The sequence below is a fragment of the Nicotiana tomentosiformis genome, chromosome 7 (genome assembly GCF_000390325.3).
Source record: "Nicotiana tomentosiformis chromosome 7, ASM39032v3, whole genome shotgun sequence".
In the NCBI taxonomy this organism is placed as follows: domain Eukaryota; kingdom Viridiplantae; phylum Streptophyta; class Magnoliopsida; order Solanales; family Solanaceae; genus Nicotiana; species Nicotiana tomentosiformis.
This window is the reverse complement of record NC_090818.1, coordinates 60,810,071-60,817,851: the sequence shown is the minus strand read 5'-3', so window position 1 is coordinate 60,817,851 and position 7,781 is coordinate 60,810,071. Positions and strand designations below refer to the sequence as shown.

Sequence of the window (7,781 nt, the reverse complement as noted above, 5' to 3'; positions counted from 1 at the left end):
TTTTGGGTCAAACGCCATATAGTTTTGATTATTCTCTAGTTTTATCAAGGATTTTCTTTCTTTCAGTTTCTTAAAGTACATTTCGAGTAAATATTTATCTAAGGATTAGGACGTTACATCATCACGTACGACCTTAGGGCAAAGGGAAAAATGCAGAAAGGAAATGATTTTGGAAAAAGCAAGACAAAACTCCCTTCTTACAAATTCAAAAATGTTCAAGTGTTGAAGACAACAAGTGCAATCAAGACATTCACTTGCTTGACTTGGCTAAGGTCAAGACACCCAGCCAGTTATCCCCCCCCCCCCCCCCCCACAACACACACACACCCTTCACAAGCAAGGAGCCAAATAAGTAAATTTTACCTGAAAGTGGTGAGATTCACTTCTTTTTCCTTTGTTGAATCAATTCAATTTCTAAACAACTATTAGAGCGTATACACAGGTTGTGTCGTGGATATCTTGTGTGAATAATAAATTATTTCATTTGTATTTTCTTCAACGATATCGAAAATACAACAATAATCTCAGGAAAATCATTAGGTTGTGTCGTGAATATCTTGTATGGCTAATAAATCATTCCATTGTATGTGTTTTATTCAACGAGACGGAAAACATAACAATGATCTCAAAAAAATCATTAGCATTCTAGCTTACCCTCCACGTAACTCGAAACTCGAACCTACAAGTTGGTGGTGGAAGCATTGTATTGTACCATTAGATTTATACTTCTATTTCTAGATTTTAAAATTCGAAAAGGTTGACAAATACAAAATATTAGTAATGGTTATTTCAGGCTAACCCTAATTCGTAGCATCCTTGAAGTTATATAGCCGCAATAGATTAGTTTTCATTTCTGCTTGGAGCATCTGCAATTATACCAGATTCCAGACAGAATAAGGAACTTATATTTCAAAGCCTCTCATCTAGAGTGTTTTCCTTCGTACCAAACACTAAATGATTAGAACTGACAGCATGCAACCTCAGAGAACTGATCCATGTTTATCGATTAACAGAACCTGCACCAACAACTGAAAATGGAACCAAAAAAAGTTATGTGATATATTGGTCTCTCCAGGGCCGGCTAAAGCTTCTAAAGCATTTGCTTGAGGCCCCCAAATTTGGGGGGCCTATTTTTTTAATATCAAAATAGGTTTATAGCCTATTTTAGGAAAATAATGAGTAATTTTTACCTTGAAAATTAGATATTTTTTTTTTATAAAATGAAGTAGATGTGTAACTAATTGAGTTGCGCGTAATACTTTTTATAAATGTGAATTTCTTTCAAACTTTTTTTTGTATGAACAAAAAATCTAACAAGTGAAATTATTATATTTCACTTTTTACCCATTTTTTCATCGAAAAATATGTAGTACTAAATCATATTTTACACTATTCATTTTCTTTCTTGGTTTGTCCAAGAGTTAATCGTTCGCATAATTTTATACTCTTATATATTCTCTTTCTTGCTTTTTTCGGGTTTAAGTCTGATAACTTAGTAGGAGTAGTATTATTCGAAAACCCACATATGTAGTACTAAATCATATTTTACACTATTCATTTTCTTTCTTGGTTTGTCCAAGAGTTAATCGTTCGCATAACTTTATACTCTTACATATTCTCTTTCTTGCTTTTTTCGGGTTTAAATCTGATAACTTAGTAGGAGTAGTATTATTCAAAAACCCACATAGCTTAAAAGTACTATTGATATCATATATCGTGCATTCTTTTTTGTTTTTTCCTGAAGTTTCAAGCATTTTGTGTTATTGAAGGAGCAAAAAGATATCTTGAAACCAAGTCAACATTTTTCTTGAATTAAATTCTATTATTATAACTTTCAAGTGTTATTATCATCTCATTTTATTCTTACTTCATAGTTATATATTGTCTTTTATTCATTTATTAGAATTAAAATATGCCACGAAAAATATGAATCAAGTTGTTCAAAACTAAAATAAAAGAGTTAAAACTATTTTAATATTGTTCAAAACATTTTTAGGAGAGATCGATTATAAAAAGTTATTAATAATTTTGTATCTCAAAATATTAGAATATATATATATATATATATATATATATATATATATATATATATATATATATATATATATATATGGCTTTAGGCCACAAATACTGTTAAGCCGCCTCTGAGTCTCTCACAAAAGGAATCCTGCTATTATATACTACTAGTATTCGTGCGGAGAATATTAAATAATATTTTTTATAAAAAAAATAGGTAGATACAAAGGAACATGCAAATACTATTATTTTATCAAACATATAAATGCATTGAATATTCTTACATTCAAGTAACCAGGAAACAAACTTATCCATTCCTCACAAAATTGCCATGAAAAAAAAAATGTGTTATCTAATTATTACTATATCTTACTATCCATTAGAAAACTGTTAGTGATGTAAGGACCTATACACATCTAAAACTTTATTGTCAAGGCCGGCACAACTTTTCTTAGACTAACCACAATCATGCAAAAACACCAAAATCTTATTTCATAAGGTCTAAAAACGCCTTTGAACCTAAGTACAAAACCAACAATAGCAAAATAGTTCAATTAAAGTGAATCAAAATTATTCGATAAGTATGAACCTCATATTTCTCCTTATATTTTAAGGTAGCTTAACATGCTTCCAGTTATATTGCAAATTCTAGATGTGGAACAATTCTTTCTTATTCAAACATGCCTATCTAAAAATACAAACTTATTGACTTTACTCTACTTTGTCATCTAAAAAGAGTTGACTGTCTAAGGCTATATTTCTCAAATAAAGAGAGGAACAACTTCACCCTTAGCTCAACAAACAATTACCTCAACAATTCTAACTTTTAGACAGATTCTCTAGTTGCTTTTACTTCACCATGGACCATTTTCATGATGTCATAACTATATATAACAAATAAAGAAAACAAAACATGGTTCTATAAAAGAAACATGTTATATTCTGTATGATTGTTCACAATAGCGTGAGAAAAATTATATGAGCAAATACTTAAGATATAGTACAAACATGCAAAAATAATAAAGGTTAGAACCACAGCTTTTGCAAGATATTAATTATCAACTATACCCCACAGACATACCAATATATAGTGAAACTACAATACACAAATTGAGATGCCAAAAACATTTCAAGTTACATTATATCCAATGGATTAAAACTGCCCAACCCAAGTTACAACAACATAAAAGTTGATACCTCTTAGATATATTATTCCTTTAGAAAACAAAAATTGAATATTTCAATGGCAATGGCGTTGAGTTATGAAAGAGAGAAGAAAACCCCCGAGCAAGAAGAAGATGGATTATGACCTTATGGGGGCTGAACCGTTTGGCACAAATTGTGAAAAATTGGATAATTATTGGCTTATTTTATGGAAAAAAATAATAAAAAATATATGTTTGAATCTGGGAAAAACTCAGATTTTTCCCGCGAGCAAACAAATGCTATAGAAATACGGTTGACACAAACCAAACATTGCATGACCGAAGATTATGCAAATACTAACTTTTTTTTTTTGAATTGGCAAAAAAAAAACTGTCAAATATGATTGCGAAAATAATTGTTTTTGGCAGGTTAATAAAAAAAACTGCCAAAATAAAATTTGGAGGAAGTACTAATTTTTTTTTTAATTGCCAGGTTTAATTTTTATTAATTTTTTTCTGCATTGGGAGACAAACGTGGGTGCTTTGTTCTATTTAAATATAATTTTTAACCAATTTTATTGGAGATTTATTTTCAAAATTAAAATTTGACATGTTATTGTGATGACCTTATATGATGATACTATTTTTTTTTGTTGGCATGTTAATAAACAAAACTGCCAAACAAAATTGGGAGAAAGTTGGTAAGTTAATCAAAAAAACTGCAAAATAAAATTGGGAAGAAGTACTGATTTTTGTTTTTTGAATTGAGAAGTTTAATTTCTATTAATTTGTCTGAATTGAAAGACAAACGTGAGAGCTTTGTTATATTTTAAAATAATTTTGAAAGTCCAATTTTATTGGAGTTTTGTTCTAAAAATTAAAATTTGACATGTTATTGTGTTGACACGATGCATCGTAACATTGTTTTGCCTCTTTTTTTCTCTCTATATAAATAGAATAGGATATAGATAAATTCTTTGAGAAAAAGTCTCAAAAGAATTGCTTATTTTGGTTCAAAATATTTTTTTTCGTTTTACATAACAATATGAAGAAAAAAGTGTCTAACCGAACCCTTATAAATTCTTGTTCTTTTCTTTTTTACCAACATTTCAAAATAAGTTTATCCTTTCACCTAGTTAGTACAAACTAAAAAAACATCTAACAAAACACTTCAAACTTATGATATATATTACCATGTAAATTGTAAATCATGTCCACTGCAATATATATACAATCAAATTTATATTGATCAATTGTAATAAATTATTTAGAAATAAAGTAAAATATTTGAGGGATATATAATAATTAAAAAATGTGAGAATACTTATAAAAAAAGATTTCACTTTATTTGTTTTACGTAAATTAAAGTGTCACAAAATTTATCTATACACAACAAAATTTGTTCTTTAACATGGAAAAAAAATTATAAAGGTAAGTCGTAATATTGTTTACCAAATATATTATTCTTGCATGTCTTCCATGTGCATCATCATGCCTCCAATTCCTCATTTTTTTCTGTAAATCCTGTCATGAATTGTGTCCTTCAACAAAAAGGGACTCCATTACAATTAATATAACGAACAACCTTTACTAACTCTTTCTCCGCTCTACTTATTCGATCCGTGTTTCACTTATGCTATGTATCGTATCTGTATTCTAAGGTATTATTTTTGGAACTGTTGATTGTATGTGAAATTGTGTGTGACAAAGAAGATATAAAAGAGGCGTAGTTAAGAAGATGAATGGAAAGAAGGGGAAGTTTTTTTTGGGTTTCTTAGGGAAAGTAAACGGATAACTGAAGGCAGAACGAGTCTTTCAAAGGGTGCTTTAATTTTTACTCAATAAGTGGGTGCTTTAAAATCAGTTTTCTTTTTTAAAGAGAAAAAAACGTGTCCTTTAATTGTGCCATGTAAAATCAGTTATTTTTTTAAAAAGTAAAAAATTCTAAAATTTTGAATTCTAAAAAAAACTGTCTGAAATTTTGAATTCTGGAAAAAAAAACTGTCCTTTACATTTTTTTTAAATATATTTGAAACTCCAACAAAATTGGAGAATTGTCCAAACATTTTACACGTGTCAATTTAATGTTACGCCACTTGTCACCATAATATTTCTTTGTCTCTCCTATTATATATAAATAGAAGATTATTTTTGGAACTGTTGATTGTATGTGAAATTGTGTGTGACAAAGAAGATATAAAAGAGGCGTAGTTAAGAAGATGAATGGAAAGAAGGGGAAGTTTTTTTTGGGTTTCTTAGGGAAAGTAAACGGATAACTGAAGGCAGAACGAAGGGTGCTTTAATTTTTACTCAATAAGTGGGTGCTTTAAAATTAGTTTTCTTTTTTAAAGAGAAAAAAACGTGTCCTTTAATTGTGCCATGTAAAATCAGTTATTTTTTAAAAAAGTAAAAAATTCTAAAATTTTGAATTCTAAAAAAAACTGTCTGAAATTTTGAATTCTGGAAAAAAAAACTGTCCTTTACATTTTTTTTAAATATATTTGAAACTCCAACAAAATTGGAGAATTGTCCAAACATTTTACACGTGTCAATTTAATGTTACGCCACTTGTCACCATAATATTTCTTTGTCTCTCCTATTATATATAAATAGATATATATATATTATTCACCGGTGCCTACTCCATGTCTAATCTTCTTGTATATACTATATGTTGGCAGACTGCTCTCTGGTTTATCTCATTAATTCTCGTTGAATATAACTAAAGCAAATAGAAATAAAGGTTTCAGTATGACCAGCCAAGTTATTATGCATGCAAGAACTGTGAACGAGGTGAGCAAAAAGGCACCTATATCATCCAATCTCAGAAAGAGGAATGCAGTTTATTGTATGCCAACGTACAATAAAAGAGAAAGAGACGAAGTAGCCACTAGTGAATATAAAGATCAACAGTTCTGTCATGGCAATAATTGAAACTAGCCTTTGAGAAAGGAGCAGAAGACATGACGTGGAAGATGGCTAAAACAAACCGAAACATATAATGCTGGAAAGGAGAATCATAGAGCTATGAAGCACCCAAGATGTAACAGTGATAAGCAGATTTCAACTAATGGAGAGCAAACGGAAACTCTGAAGATGGCACGTCCTCGCCGACTCCAGTTCTCAGATGTCGGCACTTCTACTCAGACGTCACCTGCCCAGTAAGAATCGACAATCGAGTCACCACCAATTCAGAGGCCAACTACTCCAATTCAGCAGGACTAGAGAGGAAGAAAGCACAATCGAAGTTTGCAGATGGGTATGCAGTTGGAGTATGCACCTCCAGCTCAGCGAAATGGTAATTAGATTATCGCTAAAATTGAAGAGGATGAAATTAAGCATCTCAACGATCACTGGGCAAATGCCCTTATAGGGTATGTCCAAGACGACACACCCTATGGAATGTCTATGGAAGATTTTGTTACCGCCATCTGTGACTTTGTTTCGAAGCCCCAAATTCTATACCACAACGATGGCTATTATGTAGTTCGATTTGCTACTACAGAGGATCGAGATATGGTGATGCAAGCAGGCCCTTATACATATCATAATAAGCCATACATTTTGCAGAACTGGAAGAGAAATTTCTATTTTGTTCCTGAATGTATCACTACTATTCCACTACGGGTGAATTTTTTAGGGTTGCCTGTTGGTTATTTGTTTGCAGACGCTCAAAGAAAACTGGCAAGTGCCATTGCTACTCCCCTGTACACAGACTGATACACTGCAGATTTGAATAAGATCTCATATGCTAGAGTCCTAGTCAATACTGATATTACTAAACCTCTATCAGATTGCATTGAGATCATTCACATTCCTTCACAGACTATTCACCAAGACTTATCTTATGACTGAAAGCCCAAATTTTGCTCTAACTGCATTTGATTTGGGCATGATGTTGTGGGGCTCATATTAAAGAAAAACAAAAAAGAAATGAAGAAAAATGGGATGAGAGGTACCTAACTTTGTTGAAAAAAAATGGGAGGTGGCTAACTTTGTTGACAACTTTGTTGAAGAAAATGGGAGGTGACTAACTTTGTTGAAAAATTATAGGACTAAATCAACAACAAGCCATCTTCTTTGTAGTAGTTGGATGACATCTCTTACTATAAATAGAGGCCTTTATTCTTCATTTCAATTACACCAAAATAAGAGAGAAGCAATAAAAGTTAGAGAGAGTAATCCACAGATTGTAGTCTGTGAGATAAATAGTGAGTGTGAGTAATATTGTAGTGAGGTGTTTTAAATAAAGAGTGTTATTTAATTTTAAAATTGTAGTAGTCTCTTGACACTACTAAGTTGTAATATTATAGTAGTTATATTGCTCCGCTCGGGTATTGTATTTTACCCCATTAAAAGAGTTTGGTGTCGTTGTTACTCTCTTGTCTTATTATTATTTATCGTGGATATTATTCCTTGGCGGAATTATTATTTTTCCCAACAACGTGGTATCAGAGCCATGAAAAATAATGGTACGCTGTCTTTTGAGTACCCCCGACTCACAAAAGATAATTATGAGAAATAGTGTCTACGTATGAAAGATGTGTGGGAAAATCGTAGATAGAGGGTATACAAAACCCGATAATGAGGAAGCTCTGCCTCAAAATAAAAAATTTGTCT

The 7,781-nt window shown here is 31.1% G+C and overlaps 1 long non-coding RNA gene across 1 annotated transcript; it reads right to left on the bottom strand.

Annotated features, from left to right (window-relative positions):
- Positions 1 to 557: 557 nt before the first annotated feature.
- On the bottom strand, positions 558 to 5,439 carry LOC138896505 (uncharacterized). The gene is made up of 2 exons (XR_011409756.1): positions 4,614 to 5,439; positions 558 to 1,028 (listed from the first exon to the last, which is right to left on the bottom strand). It is a non-coding gene; the product is annotated as an uncharacterized lncRNA (long non-coding RNA).
- Positions 5,440 to 7,781: the final 2,342 nt, after the last annotated feature.